The sequence below is a fragment of the Schistocerca cancellata genome, chromosome 2, assembly GCF_023864275.1.
Source record: "Schistocerca cancellata isolate TAMUIC-IGC-003103 chromosome 2, iqSchCanc2.1, whole genome shotgun sequence".
In the NCBI taxonomy this organism is placed as follows: Eukaryota; Metazoa; Arthropoda; class Insecta; order Orthoptera; family Acrididae; genus Schistocerca; species Schistocerca cancellata.
The window spans coordinates 292,039,008-292,062,317 of NC_064627.1; the positions used below are offsets into that span (position 1 = coordinate 292,039,008).

Sequence of the window (23,310 nt, forward strand, 5' to 3'; positions counted from 1 at the left end):
GTTATTAAATGCGCGTTCCCGAAAAATGCAAGTACGCAGTCTCGCATTCAGTTAATTCAGAACGCAGGTAATTCCCTAAGAGCCTCTGAAACCCCGACGGATTCCAGTGTACAGGTGGACCCGTTTGCTGGTCTGCCAAACCAATTTGACTCCGTGCCACGACTGTGCGTGTCGGACTACGTCAAATGTTTAGACAGCCGACTCAAGACAAATAAATACATCCACGTATCACTCGTTGTGACCGTGATGATATAAGCAGTACCTCTGACGGTTCAGAAGGTGACGGGCACAAGCTCTAAGTCGCGCCCTAGCAAAGGACACAAGTCTCACCGTTTAGGTAGAGACCTGCAGTTCTTTACTAGCGAAATGCCAGTACAAGAGTCTGACGATCTCCCTTTCTCTGTGTTGCCTCCTAGGCTCGGTTGCAGAAGCACATTTCTCTTTTTTTGACTTCCCCCAATTCCGCACAAGCCAATCACGATCTGGAGCCCGGCATACTAAGCTCAGTGAATGGTCTTTGCACTGCAAACCGATTTGACCAATCAGAGACTTAAAGTTAATTGGCAGAAAACGCAAAAAAAATCCAGCTTCGCGGCCTCTTTCCCACACGTTTGCCATGTCTTTTGTTAACACAGTACAGGGTGTAACCACAGCCCTCCATAAACAGCTTGTTATCTCCCCTGTTGAGTCCATTTCAAAGTTTGCAAAGAACGGCCATAAAGTCGCATTGACAATGCGTGTTTTGAAACAGAGTCTGCACGTCTGGGCACCAGTTTTCCTGTCCCATGGACATTTGCTCAACGTTTACATTTCTTCTGGCGGTTTGCTCGCTAACAAGGCCTACAATGAGCTGTCGGCGACTTTTCGGCGCTAGGCCGTATGTCTGGGCATCTGCCCCTGTCCGTGGCACCAAGCTTAATGTGTTTCTGCACAATACGACCGCGGCATGGACCGTCTGGAAATGTCTCAACCATTCTCCAGAAAAAACGCGCTTTGTCGCCCCACCAACGCCATGCTTTTACTGCAGTCGTTTAAGTCGGCACCCTATTCCTTTGAACGCAGGTAAAACTTACTGTATTTCTTTCCCTAGAGCATGCAAACAAGACCATAAACTGCTGCCCACCATTTCATCACAATGTATGAAGTCAAATCACCGTAGATCGTATTCCCTACACCAAATCAGAAGTGAGAGTGCCCTGCAATCTCTCAAGTAATGAGAAGCAGCAAAAATGAGAATAGCGAAAAATTTAACATTTGGACTGGTGATCACGGAGTAGATGAAGTTAAGGCAAAATAACCCATGACGGATGGAGCAAGAAGGACGTAAAAAGCTCACTAGGTCTGGCAACAGGGGCATTCCTGCCAAAGTGAAGTCTACTAGTGTCAAACATAGACCTTAATTTGAGAAAGAAACTTCTGAGAATGTACGTTTGAAGCACAGCATTGTACGGTAGCGAACCTGAGCCATGGTAAAACAGAAGAAGAACAGAATAGAAGCATTTGAGATATGGTGCTACAGAAGAATGTTGAAAATTCATAGGACTGTTGGGGGGGGGGGGGGGGGGTCTCCGCAGAATCGGCGAGAAAAGGAATGTATGACAAACACTAACAAGAAGAAGGGATAAGATGCCAGAACAGCTATTAAGACAGCAGGGAATAACTTCCATAGTATTAGAGGGAGCTGTAGAGAGTAAAGGCTGTATAGGAAGACAGAGATGGGAATATATCCAGGAAATAATTGAGGACGTATGTTGCAAGTTTGCAAGTGCTACTCCGAGATGAAGAGGTTGGCGCAGGAGAGTAATTCGTAGGGGGGGGGGGGGAGGGGCATTAAACAAGTCAGAAGACAGATGACTAAAAAAAGAAAAAAAATTATGTGCAATGAACATTGGGACTCACGTACATCTCAAATTGCTCAATGCTCCACATAAAACTGCCCAACTTCCAAGGACCAAACAGCACAGGAAATAGACAGTAGCTCAATAGAGGCATGTAATGTGGTCCGACGAACTGCAATTTTACCTGTTTCCAGATGAGGTAGGGCCTCGGTTGCACTGACGACCTAATGAGGTGTTTAAGTCGCAATGTGTGAAGGGTCTTCACTGGTCTGGAGGGTTTTTCGTTTCATGACTTGGAGCCATTCATTCGGGTTACAGTGAATATGAACCAACGTTCTGGGTTACAATGTACTACCATTTAATTTAACATCTCTATGAGGAGTATGCTGAGGACATCCCCATCTTCCTAGATGATGACTGCCATGTCCACAACGCTGTACGCATAGGCTCCTGGTTCGAAGAACACACTGGCATCCCATCGACATCGATTAACCCACTAAATAACCGAGTCTCAACCGTATAAAAAGTTTGCTACTTTTGGAACAACAGTGGAAACGTAGCAGTCAACATCGCAGCAGAACAGTAGCTCTAAGACAAGGCAGTCAAGATTTCGGCTCGCGGTCTGTGCTCGGGCTCGAGTGCCAAGGCAAAGCACAGAGCCTCGCTTCACATTTCCCTCACCTCCATTCCACGCCACGCCACGCCATGCCACGCCACACTGTCTTAGTACGACGAGGAGGAGGAGGAGGAGGAGGGGAAAACTGCGAACGCGCCTCATTGAAATGGCAGTGCAGTCGGACTGCATACTAGTTGGTTTTATATTTCACATTTCTCAACAACATAGGTCACAAAAAACAACAAATTTTCACTACTATTATATTAGTTTTGGCGCACTGAAGATATAATTTTTATCTGATACAGACCGTCGCCATACTGACAGATGCAGACAGTTTCACAGAGTTTCGCACTCACGTTGCCACGTAATCGTGACTTAATATGTTTCAAAATCGCAAAAAGTTTTTTCACGGAAATATGTCGATCGAAATATCGTAGGACTTTGCAACTTCATTATGGAGACTTAGAAACTCTATTTGCGAAAAGAAATTTAGATATCCTTGACAATTTTAACATAAAAAGGTTTGTCATTAAAACTAGAGTTACCTTGCAGGTCGCAGGTTCGAATCCTGCCTCGGGCATGGATGTGTGTGACGTCCTTAGGTTAGTTAGGTTTAAGTATTTCTAAGTTCTATGGGACTGATGACCTCAGAAGTTAAGTGCCATAGTGCTCAGAGCCATTTGAACCATTTGAACCTTGCAGGTCAATCAGTTGCGATAAGCACATGCACAGTGGCGCTTTCAACTGAAACGGGCAACGGTCTCGAAGACAACACGGAAACAGGCGTAAGATTGACACTGTCTTCAAAATCTTTATAAAACTATCCTCGTAATTCTTTCATCAAATCAGAAAGAAGTTACCTTGCAGCGTCTTACTGCGGGCAGTGCGCAGTCAAGTCCTCTTACAGTTGGAAGTCTACAATCTATTCAATAATAGCGAGAGTTAAATTGAAAAATCGTTCTAGTCATGCTCCTTGACTTAACAAACCGGCTTTCCAGTTATACATGAGGTATCCATACTCTTCGTTCAGTTTCAATGTAGACGGTTCCAACTGGCAATGGAATAATGTGTGCACCTTCAGGAATTTTACTATTCGTGCCAATGATTTCTTTAGCAAATATGCAGTACCTGTTGATTATGCGAACTGAGAATTCTCATTCCTTTCTTTTGTCATTCCCATTCTGCTTAAAGGATTGCCACAATAGAACGCTAAACTACCTCTTTTCTTGCAAACAACCACTAGATCTCTGTGAATGTACTTCATACCACGATTCTGCCGAACTCAGAGAGTTGTGGAGACCGAAAAACGCCCCATCGCAATGCTAAATGAATTTTCGCGCTGTACCGGGTACTTCCGAGAAGGAACGAGCAAAGCTGAGAATCAGGCTGTGCCTCGAACCGCCGCGACTCGCATGAAGTTTGGCATGTCGTGACAGGCGCTGCTGTAAGAGCTTTAAACATCACTCAGAAGTTCCCGCTGGATATGACACATCCAGTGAAACTTATGAACTCTCTTCGTCACCAAACTGAAGCCATTTAAACCTCGTTTTGAAGAAATCATTCACTGAATGACTTGAAATAAGTAAGTCGCCAGGTCCAGGTGTAATCCCAGATAGATTTTACAAAGAGAACTCTACGGCATGAGCCCCATACTAATCTTGCATTTGTCGCGAAGTCCCAAGAGACTGGAAAAAATGCAGGTGACTCTTGTACAAAAGAAGGGAAAAAGGAACAGCAAAACTACAGACCAGTGTCCGTAACATCGGTTTGCTGCAGAATTCTTGAACATATTCTGAGTCCAAATGTAACAAATTTCGTTGTGACAGAACTTCTGTCCATAAACCAGCACGGATTTGGAAAGCATCCCTCTTGCAAAACTCAACTTGCCCTTTTATCACATGATGTCCTGCTGACCATGGATGAAGGGCAATAGGTAGTTTCCGTATTCCTACTAGGGCTACAACTTTGCTTCCTCCCTTTTTTCTCAAAGTTCGAGGCTTTATTGTGAGAATCTTACAAAAAATTTACGTTCCAAAGTATTGGCCATCGCTGGCCACTACTTTCACCCATCTTTCGGGAAGCATACGAATCCCGCGGAGGAAGAACTGGGCGCCTTTGGACAAGATCCATGCATAGATCCAATTTTGCAATTGTTCTTATGACAGGAAGCGCTGGGCAGCGAGGTCGTATTCCATTGAACTCAAAAGTTGGTAGTCAAAGGGAACTATGTCTGGAGAATACTGCGTGTGGGGCAAGACTTCCCATTTCAAGGTTTCCAAGTATGTTTTGGCGGGTTTTGCGACATGGAGTCGAGCACTGTGATGTTGCAAAATCACCTTCTCATCTCTATCGCTGGATTGTGACCGTTTGTCTTCTAGTGATCGGCTCAAACACAACAATTGCTTTCGATAACGATCTCCTGTGATTGTTCCCATCGGTTGTAGTAGCATCGAAAGCTTTCTGTTTTTCACAACCACGCCGGTCTTCAACGTCACAATCATCGTTCTTGAAGCTTGGAAATCATTTTCTGAAAAGTTCTGTAACTAACAGGCGTCTCATTATAGGTCTTATCCAGCTTTTTATGAGCCTCAGTCGCAGATTTCTTCATATCAAAGCGGAAAATTAAAACCTCCCGCAGATGAGGAGAATTGGGCTCGTAAGTTGACATGTTCAGCAGAGAATGCAATCAAAGACGACTAATATTTTGATGGCGTTATGTTCTCAAATGCCTACGCTTACTGTATGACACTTACGACCCACGACTTGCGCCACTACTTTCCACTAATGCCGTCTACTGCAAAACGGCGGAAGCAAAGTTGTAGACCTAATAGATTTCCGAAAAGGTGCCCCACTGCAAAGTGTTAACGATGGTACGAACGTACGACATCTGAGGGGCTCGATGACTTCTTAAATAACAGAATCTAGTAAGTTGCTCTCGACGCGAGTGTTTCCTAGAGAGAAAGGAATCGTCAGGACTGCCCAAAGGAAGTGATTTGGATCGCTCTTATTCCAGATATACTGTACATAAAAGATCTGACGGACAGGGGACACGGTAACCTGCGGCTGTTTGCTGATGACGCTGTCGTATAGGCGATGATGTCGTCGTTGAGTGATTTTAGGAAGGTACAAGATAGACTAACTTTCTAGTTTGTGTGGTGAATGGCAGTAGAAAAAACTAAGTCAGTGCTGGTGAGTACGAAAAACAATTCCATAACGTTCGGTTGCAGCATTGGTAGTGTACTGCTTGACACAGTGACGTCCATTATACAGGCTGAATCACAAAGACTTGCACCGCAAATATCGCGGAAATGGAAGGTGACATTGATGTGCGGTTTCCACGGAATGGATAAGTAGTCAGGAGCTCGTAGTGTTAGCCAATCAACAGATTGTAATAATACTTAGAAAGTGTATTTTTGACAGTGTTGTTGTTGTTGTTGTTGTTGTTGTTGTTGTTGTTGTGGTCTTCAGTCCTGAGACTGTTTTGATGCAGTTCTCCATGCTAATCTATCCTGTGCAAGCTCCTTCATCTCCTAGTACCTACTGCAACCTACATCCTTCTGAATCTGCTTAGTGTATTCATCTCTTGGTCTCCCTCTACGATTTTTACCCTCCACGCTGCCCTCCAATGCTAAATTTGTGATCCCTTGATGCCTCAGGACATGTCCTACCAACCGATCCCTTCTTCTAGTCAAGTTGTGCCACAAACTTCTCTTCCCCCCAATCCTATTCAATACCTCCTGATTAGTTACGTGATCTAGCCACCTAATCTTCAACATTCTTCTGTAGCACCACATTTCGAAAGCTTCTATTCTCTTCTTATCCAAACTATTTATTGTCCATGTTTCATTTCCATACATGGCTACACTCCATACAAATACTTTCAGAAACGACTTCCTGACACTTAAATCTATAATCTATGTTAACAAATTTCTCTTCTTCAGAAACGCATTCCTTGCCATTGCCAGTCTACATTTAATAAACGAAAAAGTGCGGTAAATTAGAATGTCAGTTGTGTTTGTTGCAGGATTCTAGTGCGAGTCGTTTACGAGACATCGTATTTTGAAAAGTTCCCTCTATGACACTTGTACAATGCCTATGGTAGCACAAAGTAAAAAACATTACAAGTGCATGCACTAGTTGTGTGGATTCTGACCAGTAACGAGAAAATTGACCATCCCAGATTGTGTTCAAAATGACCACCTGGCAGCAGTAATACATGCTTGTGGGCTTTCAAATAATAAGTGTGATGAGGTGGTGGTGGCCCTCAACTACGTTCCCACTGACTCAGTGTTGACATATTAAAAGTTTTGGCTGGTTTTAGTTGTCTAGGGGCTGGGATACGTAGTTGCCTCATTACAAGAGATGATGATGTTTGGTTTGTGGGGCGCTCAACTGCATGGTTATCAGCGCCCGTACAATTACCCAATCTTTGCTCAGTCCAAGTTCGCCACTTTCCTGGATGATGATGAAATGATGAGGACAACACAAACACCCAGTCATCTCGAGGCAGGTGAAAATCCCTGACCCCGCCGGGAATCGAACCCGGGACCCCGTGCTCGGGAAGCGAGAACGCTACCGCGAGACCACGAGCGGCGGACTGCCTCATTACAAGTCAAATACTGCTGAGTCTACAGTATACAATATGAAAATACACATGAATCGAATGGTCGAAGGTTCCTATCACTCGGCAATTGCGAATGAAGAAATTTTGCAGTTAAATAAAAGCTGCAGGTACTATGTTAACGACTTTAAATGATGAGTACAATAGTAGAAGTACTTTTGAGACTGTGATATATTTATACAAAACACTTATTGGTGTCAGTGGTCCAGCAATTAAATGAAATATAAGTTGAATAACATGGAAACAATAGATTCCTAATGCACGTAATTAGTTATGAACAACAACACGGCTCGCGAGATATTCACTTCTAAACGCACACTACGTCTTCACTGCAGAAGCCACAGAAATCTCACAAGTCGGCACTACCAAGTATTTCTATCTGCCGCATCCACGTGCCAACCTCTCCACACTCTCCAAGTCTCTGCCACGACCGTGCATCCGTCGCGTCCCGTGCGACTCTCTGTGTTCTGTCGTCCTCCTCAGGCTGCCCTGTTCAGCACTCCCTTGTCCACTCCTGAAACGATGCTCTCCTCCCACTTCCATCCAGTTTCCCCATGCACGAGCGCTGTGATTGGCTAGAGCGCTCCCACCATGTGTTCAAGCCAATGTACAGTCACAAACATAATGAAACACTTTCAAAATTCTGGATTTACATTTAAATATCCTGAAATTAAATAAATATTTCTACGCCGGACCATAAACACGCTCTAACACACATAATTAAAAACATAAACAAATTAAATAGACATGTATCAAACGAATAGCAAGCAAAATTAGGCCAGTAGCCCAACGTCTCTGTGCTTTCTAAAACACAGTAAATAATAACAAAGACATAGATCAATAAATATATTTATTATCATGCTGCTACCGTTTTTCGTGTTACTATGGAGTACTTATGGCCTGTCGCGATCGATAGTAATCGGGCACTTTGACCTCCAATAACTCATATACTGTTCAAGTTACATGCCTGTAATTCATACCAAGCTTTCTAAAGACACGTCGATCGACAAAATCGGATGAGCCGTTTAGAGTTTGGAAATCCGTTGCTGGGTGTTACTTGTATAATTTACAGTCAGATACTAAACTTTAAACTAATAAAAGCACTCCGTCTTCAGGCCACAAGTGGCCCATCGGGACCATCCGACCTCCGTGTCACCCTCAGCTGAGGATGCGGATAGGAGGGGCGTGTAGTCAGCACACCGCTCTCCCGGTCGTTATGATGGTTTTCTTTGACCGGAGCCGCTACTATTCGGTCGAGTAGCTCTTCAGTTGGCATCACGAGGCTGAGTGCACCCCGAAAAAGGGCAACAGCGCATGGCAGCCCGGATGGTCACCCATCCAAGTGCCGACCAGGCCCGACGGCGCTTAACTTCGGCGATCTGACGGGAACCGGTGTATCGACTGCGGCAAGGCCGTTGCCCTTTAAACTAATAAAGATATTGAAAATCTAATTACACCATCAGAATCGTCGTGCAAATAATGATAATGTACATGTTTCTTGTTGAGGTGTCATGATTCATCTGGCTACCATTAATTCTGTACGAACTGTGAAATGTCTGCCATTAATGTTTCACAAAGTCCGCCATCTTTGGCACTCCCGGCATGTCTCCTTCACCGACACAGCGTCAGTATGGAATTCCCAGCCACGTGGTCCCTGGACCCTGGCTAACGTTCGGCACCACGTGCCTGCCAATGAGGCACGGCCCAGCGAAAGGCCCCAGCGCGGCCACGCCAACTCCTTACTTAGAATATTTCCAGGGCCCCACAACTAGCACATTACCTCACACGCTTCCAGTCTGTTATGGAATGGCCGTTACATACATCCTAACGTTTCCCTGTATATGTCCCAGCAGGCTGCATATAATCGGGTGTTGTTGGTAGGTCGTTGTAGATAGCGTCTCTCAGCTTTCCTCACAAAAAGTCTGCGGCGGTCAAATCTAGGGAACGGGCCGGCCAAGGTACATAACCTCTGTGTCCAGTCCAACGATTTGGAAACAATTCGTGAAGACATGCTGTAGTACTTCTTGCACTGTTGGTTGGACAGTCATCATTTTGGTACCACAGTTTCCTCCTAGTCTTCAGAGGAACGTCTTCTAGCATCCACCTGCCAGGAGGCGGCGATACTTGTGCGCATTCTGTTTTCCGCCTATGAAAAACATTGCTATGACCCAATGGTTCACTATCCTACACCACAAGTTTACACTTCACGGGCGCTGACGTGGTGCTTCGTGAACTCAAGTAGGAGTTCCTCCAGCGGAGACGAGATTCTTTTCGCGGAATAATGTTGAGAAAATTTAGAGAACCGACGTTTGTAGGTGACTACAGAACGATTCTACTGCTGCCACCGCGCATTTCGCGTAAGGACCACGAAGATAAGAGAAACTGTGTCTCGTACAGGTACTTATAGTCAGTCCTTTTTCCTTCAATCTATTTACGAGAGGCACAGGGAAGGAAATGACTTGTAGTGGTGAAGGTACCTTCTGCCGTACGCCATACAGTGGTTTGCAGAATTTGTGGAGTATGTATGTACATGTAGATTATCAAAGTTAGAAGTGGTGTTACACGGTATTAGGTGGATGATTTTTGTCTGGTCTACTTATCTAAATAACACCGCAAACAATGTGATGAAGTTCGCGCAACATGCTGTTGTTTATATGAAAGTTGCAAAGCCAGAACATTACAGGAAAATGAAACGAACACTTGCATAAGAACCATGCTTGCAACATGGGTTCTCAATATCAGTTAATGTAACCTATTAAACAGCCAGAAAGATACCTTATTGTTCAGCTATACTGATTTAGATCAGTCTATGAAGAGAGAAGCAATGGCAAAATCTCTAGAAGTATGCATCGAGAATGACCTGAAGTAAAACGACCACAGGAAACTATTGTAGGAGAAACCGATACCATCTGGAAGAATCAAAGTGAAATGCAGGTCACCTCCGAAAGATATAACAGTATTGTTCAGTTTTTCTGTTTGGACGCTTACCGTGTAAGACTACATATCTACATATCTACTTATATACTCCGCTAGCCACCAAGCGGTGTGTGGCGCAGGGCACAATTCACGCCAAAGTCATATTTCCCCCCCTCTGTTCCACTCGCGGAACGCGCGAGGGAAAAGCGACTGTCTGAAGGCCTCAGTACGAGCTCTAATTTCCCTTATATTTGAGTGGTGATCATTGCACGATTTGAAATTTGATGGTAATAATATATGCTCTACATCCTCGGTGAAGATCGGATTTCCGAATCTGGTGAGCAGCCCCTTCCGTTTAGCGCGTCGTCTATTTGCAAGTGTGTCCCACTTCAAATTTTCAGTGAGATTTGTAACGCTCTCGCGATTGCTAAATCTACCAGTCAAGAATCTGCCGCTCTTCTTTGGACCTTCTCAGTCTCTTGAATCAGATCCAACTGGTAGGTCCCTTACATACGAACAATATACTAAAACTGGAAGAACTAACGTATTGTAAGCAATTTCCTTTGTTGAAGGACTGTATCGCTTCAGGATTCTACCAATAAACCGCAATCTATAGTTCGCCTTGCCGGTTATTTGAGTAATCTGATCATTCCATTTGAGATCATTTCGAATAGTCACACCCAGACACTTGACGGATGTTACCGCTTCCAAAGACTGGACATTTATTTTGTACTCGTACATCATTGGGGATTTTCGCCTAGTTATACTCAGTAGGTTACACTAACTAATATTGAGAGATAACTGCCAGTCATTACACCACGCATTTATTTTCTGCAAATCCTCATTGATTTGTTCACAACTTTCGTGTGATACTACTTTCCTGTAGACTACAGCATCGTCGGCAAACAGTCTAGTGCCGCTGTCAATACCATCAACCAGATCGTTTATGTAAATCGTAAAAAGCAGCGGACCTATTACGCTGCCCTGGGGCACACCTCATGTTATGCTTGTTTCTCTTGAAGGCTCCCAATTCAGGACGATATACTGCTCTCTGTCTGTTAGGAAACTTTCTATCCAACCGCATATGTCGTCCGACAGACCGTAAGCGAGCACTTTTTGGAGCAAGCGACAGTGCGGAACTGAGTCGAACGTCTTTAGAAAGTCGAGAAATGTGGCATCAACCTGGGAGCCGGTGTCTAGAGCCAGTAGTATATCGTGCTCAAAGAGGGCCAGCTGTGTCTCGCATGACATGACCGCTGTTTCCTAAAAACCTGCTGGTTTATGCAGATGAGCCTCTTAGAACCTAGAAAAGTCATTATGTCTCAACACAAAATATGTTCCATGATTCTATAACAAATCGACGTCAGTGAAATTGGCCGCTAATTATGTGCATCCGATTTTCTACGCTTTTTATAGATTGCTGCGACCTGGGCCTTCTTCCAGTCTACCAGAAGAGATAGAGAAGACTGGAATAAGAACTGCTGGTCAGACTGCGCTTTAGCTTACTATCGCCGAAAGCGTTAAGTTTCTCATCGAACCCCAATGGCAGACAAAGCCGTCGTGCAACACGCTGAAATATGTAGAGCATAAAAAGCACATATGCAACGTGGGTACGTGGCAGCATCTACCACGCTTACCGAGCACTAATTATGACAGGTGCTTAGGTTGTGGGCTGTTGCTGTCAGAGTTCTATCGCTATACACTTCCAAAAACCTAGTGTAAGTTCACATGTCTTGAAAATCAGTCATAACCGAACTACTTCCAAAGTACGCTTACTGGCATACAAACTCACAAAAATACAAGTTATTCTTCATATGAGGTTTTTTAATGAACCATTAACAACATAACAGCTTCATTAGTATAGCGATGGTGACGAAGCTACGCAAGTCTTACTGACAAGGTTAGACACTGCGAGCCATCTATTTCAACAAGCTTCAGTAGTCTTGTGGAGGGTATGCCGTTATTAGGGGTCTTAGTCTCTTCAGTATATACTGTCATTACTCGGGATACATGTGTGCTCACTTATCCTCGCGTCGTGGTGTCTATGTATTCAGTTTGTGTTTTCCATGTTGTCTGCATCAATTCGTACCTTTATGTTCCCTATTGGCAAAATATAACAATTTATAAATGCGTAGGTCTGTGTCGCATCCAAGTCAATTTCTTTTAAATTTTGGAGTGCGCGCACACACACACACACACACACACACACACACACACACACAAAGCAACGTACAACGTGGCGATAACTTAGTATTTTTGAGGAGGTAACCTCTCATATTTGTTTACTGCAGCTAGAAAGACAGTTAAGAATATAGTACGACATATTTGTTGAAATAAGATTTACGAACAATGTCGGGAATAAACAGAGATATAAATATTTAACGAAACACGTGTAATCTGTTTCCTACGGACCAATAGCAGCAGCTTCATGAAGCTCTTCTTCAATTGAAGTAATTTCATTATCATATGAATTGTTACCAGCTGCTTTTGATGAAAGTAAGACACTAAACGTTCCACCAGTTAATCTGTGTTATTCCAAAGGATGTAGTCAACATGTAACTAGTCAGAATAACATTTCCAATCTTCATCTTCAATTTTATTTTCTTCTCATGGTTCATTAGACATTCCTGTCCCTGCACGTACTGCTTTTCTAATTACCACCTTATAATCATTTTCATCGCTATCACTGGCGTTGTCACTCTCTGATGAACCTAGATTGTCTTCCACGTTTGTGACTGAATATTGTCCCGCAGCATATTGTTCTGGATACTGAAGTATCCTAATCAGAGGCTTTATGGTACGAGTATACTTGCACCCTCTGTATGCATTTACGAGCCTGTAGGAAGTGTAATATTATTTAAAAGCATTAGTTAATTTGATAACTGTGAAGATTACGAGTTGCGTAATGTTTAGGATACTGTTCTACAGTTCCGGGATACCTTACGCTGTGAGTAACTAAAACATTTTCAACAATGTCCACTGGTGTGTTACCAGTCATCCAGCCACCCGGTGAGTCAAACCCGATACCACACACAGTGTCAAGAGTTTTTTCAGTTTGTTTATTGAAATATGAAGCTGGTAACAAGCTGACTGTCTTTGCTCTATTTTTCTTTTGTACCTTAGTTCATCTTATTCTTGAGTAGGAGACACCATCTTTCTCATAATCAGCTACAGATTCTTCCTTAACGTTGCTGTTACCAGGGATCACCACACCACCATTATCATCATCGTAAATAGCAGCCACAGCGGCAGTGGAAGTAGTTGTTTTTGTCTTGGATTGGAAACCCACATTTACATGCTGAAATCAGCGGCCTCATGGTTGACAATCAGTTTTAAATGTTTCTCCCAACAGAGCTGAAGCTACAGCTTTTATTATGTTTCGTCGAGCTTCCAGGATCTGCTTTCTAAGATTAATGTTCTTTACAACAGAATTTCGAAGCATGTCGCGAACTGGTCACTGACCATCTCAGCCACTCTTAAATTATTGTGTCAATTTATTTTAATATAAATGTAATTAGCGAAGGTAATACATTGTTGATCTTAAAATAAGATCTAGTTTTAACGTCATAATTTTAATTTTAATGTTTTAAGCAAGATTATTATGATAATGTTCATTCGCTATCGAGCACCCTCCTTGCGCGTACTACTAGTGCCAGATGCTTTCCTTACCCCAAGCATTGCGCACATGTCGCTAGTGCGCTAGCTGTACATTGGTGTGGAAATACCAAATGACAACAGCTATGTTGTGATTGTTTTAAATATTATAAAAGTGATGTTTTATTCTTTCGGCTATATTTTAAGGCATCCCTGCTACAATATGTAGCCCAGTAAGTATTAAGACTTTTTTGTATTCATATAGGTACAATAATAGCTCGTTAAGAATACAAAAAATTATTCAGACTTACTGGGTTACGTATTGTGGCAGAGGTACGTTAAAGTATAGCCGATGTATATATTCTTCATCAGAGAATGATATTCATAATGTTCACTAGTTAGAACTGAAGCAATGAAGCACTCAAGATGAAGAAAAAAAAACGAAAAGTGGATATCTCCTTAATTACGGTATTAACTTACCCACAGAACTTCATACACCTAGCTAATCTTTCTGCAGTGCAGGAGTAAAGTAGGTGATATGACTAAAAAGAGGTGATATTGGTATAAGACCGTTAGACGAACGTTGCAGTGACCGAGGCATCAATTATGCAAAAACCCAGACAGTTTGTTAGACAGACATCGAGCCAACTAGAATCTGGATGAAAAAATGTGGAAAATAATGAAAGTGAATGACGCTAAGTTCCGTGAAAAATTAGCTGTTTCAGCAGTGTCACTGGCACAGTGAAAGCCAGGGTTAAAATGGACATGAATATGAAAGAGAAGAAGAAGACTATAGGAAACGATTCGAAAAAATAATTTTAAAAAGTCGAAAAATTTTATGATAAGAAAAAGAAGTTATTGAGATAGTTAGTTGTGCTGGAGGATTGGAATTCGATACTACTAAAAGGAAGACAAGCAGAACATGGAATGGTTGAAAGGAAAGAAAGACGAATCCGACTGTAGAATTTTGCACCGAATATAGTTTAATCATGGCCTATTCATCATGTTAGAAGTTGGTACACATCTAAGAGACCTAGATGCACTGGAAGCTTTGAGACTGATTATCTAATGGTGAGATAGACAATTCGAAACCAGATTTTAACCTTAAGACATCTCCAGCGACAGATGTGGAGCCTTATCATAATTTATTGGTTATAAATGGCAAATAAAAACTGAAGAAATTGTAAAACGGTAGGAAATTAAGGAAATGGACCCTCCAAAAATTGTTGAAAGTTTTAGGGACAGCATTAAGTCTTAAATGAAAGAAGGATACGAACACAGAAGGCAAATGGGTATCTTTGAGAGATGAGATACTGAAAGCAGCAAAGGATGAAATTGGTAAAAAGACAAGGACTAGTAGAAATCCTTGGATAACACACTAGATACTGAATTTAACTGATAAAAGGAGAAAATACAAAAACTCAGCAAGCGAAGCATGCAGATGGATATTTTAAAGAAGAGACTGCCAGAAAACGCAAAATGGCTGAGCAGGCATTGTTAGAGGACAAATGCAAGGTTGTAGAAGCATGCGTGAGTAGGAAAAGATAGATCCCACGTGCAGAAATTACAGAGACACTTCGAGGAAAGAGAACCTGCTGTACGAATATCCAGAGCTCAGACTGCAAACAAGTCCTAAACAATGAAGGGAAAGCTGAAAGGTGGATAGAATATTTAGAAGGGTCATACAAGGCAAATGAGCTAGAAGGTATATTATAGAAATGGAAGAAGAACTAGATAAATGTGATATCAGAGGTATGATATGGCCAGAAAATTCTGGAAGAGCACTGTTAGGTCTATGTGGTAACAGGCCAAAATTACTGGTATTTTTCGGAGACCCAACCATGACAATATCACACTATTCGGAATGTAAGATGAATGAGACAGGCAAAATACCCTGAGAGTTTAAGAAGTATGTAATAGTTCGTATTACAAAGACACTGGATTGTCGGTTTAGTAAGTCACAGTTGCAAAATACTATTATGGATTATTTATGGAAGAATGGGAAGACCGGTGGAAACTGACATTGGAAAAGGTTAGTTTGTCTATTGCATAACAGTTGGTGTACATCTCAGAAATAGCAGCAAGGCTTAGGTCTGATAGATTATAAGGCTTCATAATACATCACCATGTTTATACTCTATTCGAGTAAATATTTTTTATTTTGAATTCATGTCCTTCATAATGCAATTTAGCGATTGTTATACGCTATCCTTAAAAATAACTTAAGCCTACATTTTATGATGATGAATTTGTGTGTGTGTGGGGGGGGGGGGGGGGGAGGGTGGGCTTACATGTGCCACCATGCACAGCCCTGGCATCCATTTCCTCCCACCTCCTTCCCCATCCCCACCACTGTAACATTGCTTCGATGTCATGAGAATGGTGCTCAGCTGGGTCTGTATATATTATGTGTGCGCTTTCCCTGAGCCAGGAGCCTCATTGACAATCTACTAGATGTCTTGATTTGTCCTTGGGAGAATAGCAAAGACTTGCAGTCAGTATGATTTTAAGCCTATTCATCCCAAAGTGACAGTTGTTGGTCGCCATAGGTAAGCAAGGCTTGTAAAATTTTGAGTGAAACGTAGAAAAATTGTGAATAGATTAGATACTATGCAATTTTGGCTACGCAATTTTGACGATCAGATTGAGAATTTTTTCCATTTCAGAATGCAACTGGAAAAAAGTCCTAGTGAAATGGATCCTTTTCAGGTAGATGATAATTAAGGTGTGTAGCCCACTGTATTTCGAAAGCTAATGAGGCTTTGTAATGGAAAAGCAAGTATGTTGCATATAAATCTGAAATTGTTTTTTATCGGATAACACACTAAGGATCCATGACAGTGGAATGGTAAAGCCAACATCTCGCTTGGTGGAATATTATCGTTTCTGCAGTCCTTCAAAGATGGCATTTGCGCGAAGTGTGAGGGATTTGACTCAGAGAAGGCTGTAACTCTGCACGACAGTAGAGCATTTTGGTCAAGAGTAAGCTTCATTCTTTCCGTTGTTGTTAGGCTTTCAGCAGCATTTTGGAAGGGATTCAGTCATTTGATTATGAAGATAGGCTATCAATAAAAATTATTCTTTTCAAACTAACAAATAAATGCCTCTTAATCGTTATGTAGGACTACCATCTCTTTGAGGATATGCTTCTCTAGGAAGCTTAATTTTTATTATCCTTTGTTAAGTCATTTTCAAGTCTCGCTGCAACCGTCGAGACATAAAAGAACTCTCTGGACTTAATCGGCACAGTGATGTTTGGAAGTAAACGTCGGAAAATCAATGTCTTTTTGTTTTTCAGCTAATACATTTCGTGTCGACGGAAAGGAGGTGGCCACATGGCGACGATCCAAAATCTCAGTCTTCTAAAGAACAAGTGTCAGTGGACTGTAATAACGGCTCGTGGTCTCGTTCATGTATACAGTCGGTCGTTCAAAAATATTTCGGGCTCTCTGGCAAACGTACTACTTTGATGAAGAAAAAGCAGTGAAGGGACACCATTTATCACTATCAAGATCTCCGACGAAAGAACCCTTAATTTCATTGCCATAATCTAATACACAGAGTAAGACGTCGTCTTAACCACAGCTCACATTCGTTTGTCACGGACGAAGATAGTCGTTCTTCACGACCCATGCCAACTAAACCACTCTTAAGTGCAGATTTTAGCACTTACTCAGTCGCACAATAGCAGGAACGGTGTGTCGTTTAGTGACGCCTTCGGGAACAAAAGGTGTTGTGGGGCTCTGCTGTTGGAAGCGGAAGTCTATATACTAGCCTTCACCCTTTCGTCGTAGTAGCGACCTGTGGCTGCAAAGAGGTTTAATGGTGCAAGAAACGAATCACCTCTTCTTGCTAAGACGTGATGATGAAATCAAAAGTCACGTAATTACGAAGAACTTGTTTGTTTGTACCGGGATCGTAGTAGAGCGGTGTGACGTAGTGGAGACCTGTGCACGAGGATGCTACAGGGTACTTGGAACAGATAACGTGGCACAAGAAGACATCAGCAAAGAGAGCCAAAGTTCAAGGATACTATAAGAATCTTGTCACGACCAAGAGCAATGACTAAGCACTGATGGATGGCACGCAGACGCCTCTGGACGAGAAATAAAGCTTTGGCCGAGAGACTGGTTTGCCACACAAGGCACACCTCTGGGGACAAGGGTGAAGCGTCCAGTGTGACTCCAGAGCAGTGGTCTTCAAACTGCGGCCGGGGGGTTGCTTGTGGCCCCGGTCAAGAATTCACGCGGCTAGCGATTCTCAGCCGCATTTTATAACCATAACTAAAAATACTCCTACCATACCACAAAAAAAGGCGAATAGGTCCCGGTCGGAGTTAGGGACATGAAAGAAGGGAACTAGCTTTTCGACTTATCTGGCACCTTCAAAGATATATAAAAAACACCTCAACACATTTGCTCATTTTTACATATTAGCCTTAGCATCCATGTCACGTAAAATAATACATCATGTCCAGTAAAGTAACATGGTCCATGATGTCAGGCCTTATAACTCGACATGTGCCATCATCTCATCCAACATGACATTTGTCAAATCACACAAAATGACACAGTGTGTAATTAAAATATAGGATGCATGCGTCCCCATTATGGGATACTTCCTATTGTAAATGCATCTTGCTCTATAGAAGCACATAAATATGTATCTGTTTCTTCTTACACCCCTCACCATACATGTATAGGGGAGTGGGTCTAAGCGGGCTTACTGCACTGGGTAAGTAGGGTTATCTTGTAAAAAAAGCATGAATATGTCACGGTGTTTTGATTTAACGTCTCTGAAGCTACAAGATAAGCCTAAAGGCTAGTTCCCTCCTTTTACATTCCTGACTTTGAGCAAGACCAACTCGTCTTATCTGTACAACGAAAAGAACATTTTTCATTCTGGTTCTCAACTTCCACTCCACCACGAAATGTTGCAACAACCAATCCGAATAATGTACAAGTATGACAGGCTGAAATAAGCAAAAACCTGCGAAACAATGTATGCACGACAAATTTTCAGTCCTGTGCGAAAGATAATAAATTTAAGCTTGCTTTACAAGAAAATAAATTTTCTACAAGATAGCATAGTAGTTTTTGAAGATTTTACGTGCATTTCATGTGCGGCTTTTTACTGCTATATCGAGGCAACGAATAAAACTTCTGTGAAATAACATGACCATTAATTGCATTTATTTGTCTTCTCATAAAATTTAAACCGATTAGAAGAAGTTTGAAACGTAGAAATGGCACGCGTAAAAAGCTCACAAAAACAAGTTATTTGCAAGTAAAATACGAATGAAGCTATATTTTAGAAGTTTCCAATTTTATCGTAAGAATGCATTTTTTATCTATTTCATTCACTTTTAACAGTTTCCGCGAATTCAGTTCACGTAAAAAAGCGCTTTGAGTGCTACATTTAGCTCGACTTTAAACCGCTGTATACCGACAACGGATAAAGATTATTGTAAAAGAATTTCTTTTTGACTTGATTCATTTACCTACCTTCGTGTAAAGTGTGAAACGATTCGTACAAGTTTGAAGTATAGAAATAGTGCGGTTTAAAAACCGCCAAAAAAAGTGCTTATTTGCATGTTTTTGCACGTAAAAGCCGAACGGTGCAAATAAATATGGTGACATTAGCTGGGTGGTAATTTCGACCACTTAAAATCTTTTGCAAAAGAAACTCGTACAATTTGCCTGGGCGCCAGCTCCAGTTTGTCGTTCAAACCTTGCTTAGTGTAATTTAGCATAGCTACAGGAAGACAGATGTTCGAATGGCTACACAAATGGTCGCTGGTCCGGAGTGAACCAAAAACTTTTTACCCCCCTCCCGCACCCCCCCCCCCTCACCCTCAAACTGCGACTAGTTAGAGCACTGATAACATTCCCCAATATTTCAAAGCAATGGAAATTTTACGAACAAATATTGTTTGTTTTTGAAAAAAAGTTTTATTTAAAAAGCAAAGATTTTAACACTGCTGCTGTGGGAAATTGATATGCTCCATTTTTAACCTGGTTATTAATAAAACACGGGATATAACGTCTGTTGCAACCGACACGAAGCCAATACTGATTAAGATCGTTTACTCAGCGCTATAGACTTGGACAGAGATGAGTGGCTGTGGGACGAGGCGGCTACGGAGTAGCGGGGACCCCGTGGAGCGGGCGGCCGTTTTTTCACGGGCAGGCGACGTCCGGGAGAAACCGCTGTCTGGTAACGCTCTCTGGACCTTGGCCGACATGGCTGAACGCTGTACGGGCTGCGCAACGCAGCGCCGCTTTCTGGGTCGCCGGCCGTGTGTTCCGGGTTCGCGACGCTCCACCCTGCCGCACTCGGCTACGACAAAGTTTGTCAGCACCGAGATGCGTATTGAAGCGCAGTTACTGTTACCTCGTAACCTGTATCTACGATGATAGACGTGGCTGGAGTTTTCATTTGCAAGGCTTACCTAGACGTTCCTATAAATCCTTCACAGACTACAGTCGCGGTAGACTAGCGACATGGACAATAAAACGAGAAACGAAAGGCTGCCTTGAAGGATCCTTATGGGGCCTATATTCTGTGATGTTAAAAATGTAGGGGAGCCCAGGTCATGTTTACGCAGAGCCCTTTTCCCACAAGTCACTTCTGCTAGAGCGCTACCGACAATGGAAGATACGTACTGCCATCTATTGAGGGTCTCGCAAACTTCACGGCACCAGCTGAGTGAACATCTTAGCCCAAAGAACATTTTTGTGTTTTTGTTACTAAACTATCGAAGCCTGGGAGTTACTACTGTAGTTTCGAAACTAATTGGAACGTGGCGGTGCGTCACATTTGCTCAGTTCTGGTGGAGAATGTTTAGGAACTATTTTGCACTGCCATCCTAACTAATACTCCATCAAAGAAACTTTAAGAGAACAGCAGTTGGACAAGAACTCAGAAAGAATGAAGGCACAGGACAATAAAAGATAAAAATTGCCAAAAAACCTATCTGAAACAAATTAATCTAAAGCAGAAAGAGTTAATTGTGTGAGAAAAGGATCGGTGGCCTACTGACGCTGGAACAGTAGCTCAGTGTGTACGGTCAGGTGGTTGGTTCTTCTCTGCAACGAAAAAACTGAGTGAAGTATTCAACACCAACAGGTGCCATGTGACGTACCCCTAAACCAAGTGGCGAGACCAATAACGATCAAAATGAAAAAAAGAGACAAAAAGGGGTAGCGCCTTTGATTAGAAATCAAAATAGAGTAAGTCCCGCTTTCGAATCTTGCTACAAACTGAATTTTGAATGAAAATCGTCAGCAATGGCGACCCAAGACTTCTGCCATAAAGTCGTCCTCATTCAGTCACGGCCTTGTCAAAGAGGGCGGAGGAGCGGACAAAGGTTCAGGGCACTCTCTTGCCCTTGGCGTGGGAAACTACCCCTATAGGATGAAGAATCACCAATTATCAACGGCATTAGGATGCACAAGGCAATGGAAATCTCTGCATTAAAGACACATAATATGTATCCACAGGACATGTGGCGTGTAATTAAAGAAGTGTCATGATGCTATTTCCATTGGCAAATGATTCCGGACTAATCCTCCATTCGGATCTCCAGGAGCGAGGAGACTGCCAAGAGGCAGGTGACCATGAGATTTAGTAATCAGTTGAAGGATAACATTGTAAGAGATGGAGTCTGGAATGTCAGGAGTTTGAACGTGGTAGCGAAGCTAGTGAATCTGAAAAGGGGTATGCTAAAGCTCAGTCTACTCATGGATATAGTGGGGTCGGCCAAGTGGAATGGAAAAAGACAAAGATTTCTGGTCAGGTGAGCATAGGGTAATATCAACAGCAGCAGAAAAAGGTATAACGGGAGTAGAATTCATTATGAACAGGGAGATAGGACAGAGGGTGAGTTACTGTGAACAGTTCAGTGATAGGGTTGTTCCCATCAGAATCGACTACAAATCAATACCGAGAACGATAGATCTGACATACAGGCCGATGCCACATGCTGAAAATGAGGATACAGGTATAGTATATGAGGACATTGAACGGGTAATTCACTACGGAAAGGGAGATGAAAATGTAATAGTCATGGGGGACTGGAATGCGGTTGTAGAGGAAGAAGTAGAGCAAAGGGTTACAGAAGGATATGTGCTTGGTGCTTGGAATGAGAGAGGAGAACTACTAAGTGAATAGTGGAATAAATATCAGTTGGTATCAGAGTCACAAGGGGAAGAGGTATACATGGAAAAGGCCAGGAGATACTGGAAGATTTCAGTTAGATTACATCATGACCAGGCAGAGACTCCGAAATCAGATACTGGATTGTAAGGCGTACCCAGGAGTAATTATAGATTCTACATCTACATCTACATCTACATTTATACTCCGCAAGCCACCCAACGGTGTGTGGCGGAGGGCACTTTACGTGCCACTGTCATTATCTCCCTTTCCTGTTCCAGTCGCGTATGGCTCGCGGGAAGAACGACTGTCTGAAAGCCTCTGTGCGCGCTCTAATCTCTCTAATTTTACATTCGTGATCTCCTCGGGAGGTATAAGTAGGGGGAAGCAATATATTCGATACCTCATCCAGAAACGCACCCTCTCGAAACCTGGACAGCAAGCTACACCGCGATGCAGAGCGCCTCTCTTGCAGAGTCTGCCACTTGAGTTTGTTAAACATCTCCGTAACGCTATCACGGTTACCAAATAACCCTGTGACGAAACGCGCCGCTCTTCTTTGGATCTTCTCTATCTCCTCCGTCAACCCGATCTGGTACGGATCCCACACTGATGAGCAATACTCAAGTATAGGTCGAACGAGTGTTTTGTAAGCCACCTCCTTTGTTGATGGACTACATTTTCTGAGGACTCTCCCAATGAATCTCAACCTGGTACCCGCCTTACCAACAATTAATTTTATATGATCATTCCACTTCAAATCGTTCCGCACGCATACTCCCAGATATTTTACAGAAGTAACTGCTACCAGTGTTTGTTCCGCTATCACATAATCATACAATAAAGGATCCTTCTTTCTATGTATTCGCAATACATTACATTTGTCTATATTAAGGGTCAGTTGCCACTCCCTGCACCAAGTGCCTATCCGTTGCAGATCTTCCTGCATTTCGCTACAATTTTCTAATGCTGCAACTTCTCTGTATACTACAGCATCATCCGCGAAAAGCCGCATGGAACTTCCGACACTATCTACTAGGTCATTTATATATATTGTGAAAAGCAATGGTCCCATAACACTCCCCTGTGGCACGCCAGAGGTTACTTTAACGTCTGTAGACGTCTCTCCGTTGATAACAACATGCTGTGTTCTGTCTGCTAAAAACTCTTCAATCCAGCCACACAGCTGGTCTGATATTCCGTAGGCTCTTACTTTGTTTATCAGGCGACAGTGCGGAACTGTATCGAACGCCTTCCGGAAGTCAAGAAAAACAGCATCTACCTGGGAGCCCGTATCTAATATTTTCTGGGTCTCATGAACAAATAAAGCGAGTTGGGTTTCACACGATCGCTGTTTCCGGAATCCATGTTGATTCCTACATAGTAGATTCTGAGTTTCCAAAAACGACATGATACTCGAGCAAAAGACATGTTCTAAAATTCTACAACAGATCGACGTCAGAGATATAGGTCTATAGTTTTGCGCATCTGCTCGACGACCCTTCTTGAATACTGGGACTACCTGTGCTCTTTTCCAATCATTTGGAACCTTCTGTTCCTCTAGAGAC

At 42.6% G+C, this 23,310-nt stretch overlaps 1 pseudogene; it reads right to left on the reverse strand.

Annotated features, from left to right (window-relative positions):
• Positions 1-8,377: 8,377 nt before the first annotated feature.
• On the reverse strand, positions 8,378-8,495 carry LOC126163552 (5S ribosomal RNA; annotated as a pseudogene).
• Positions 8,496-23,310: the final 14,815 nt, after the last annotated feature.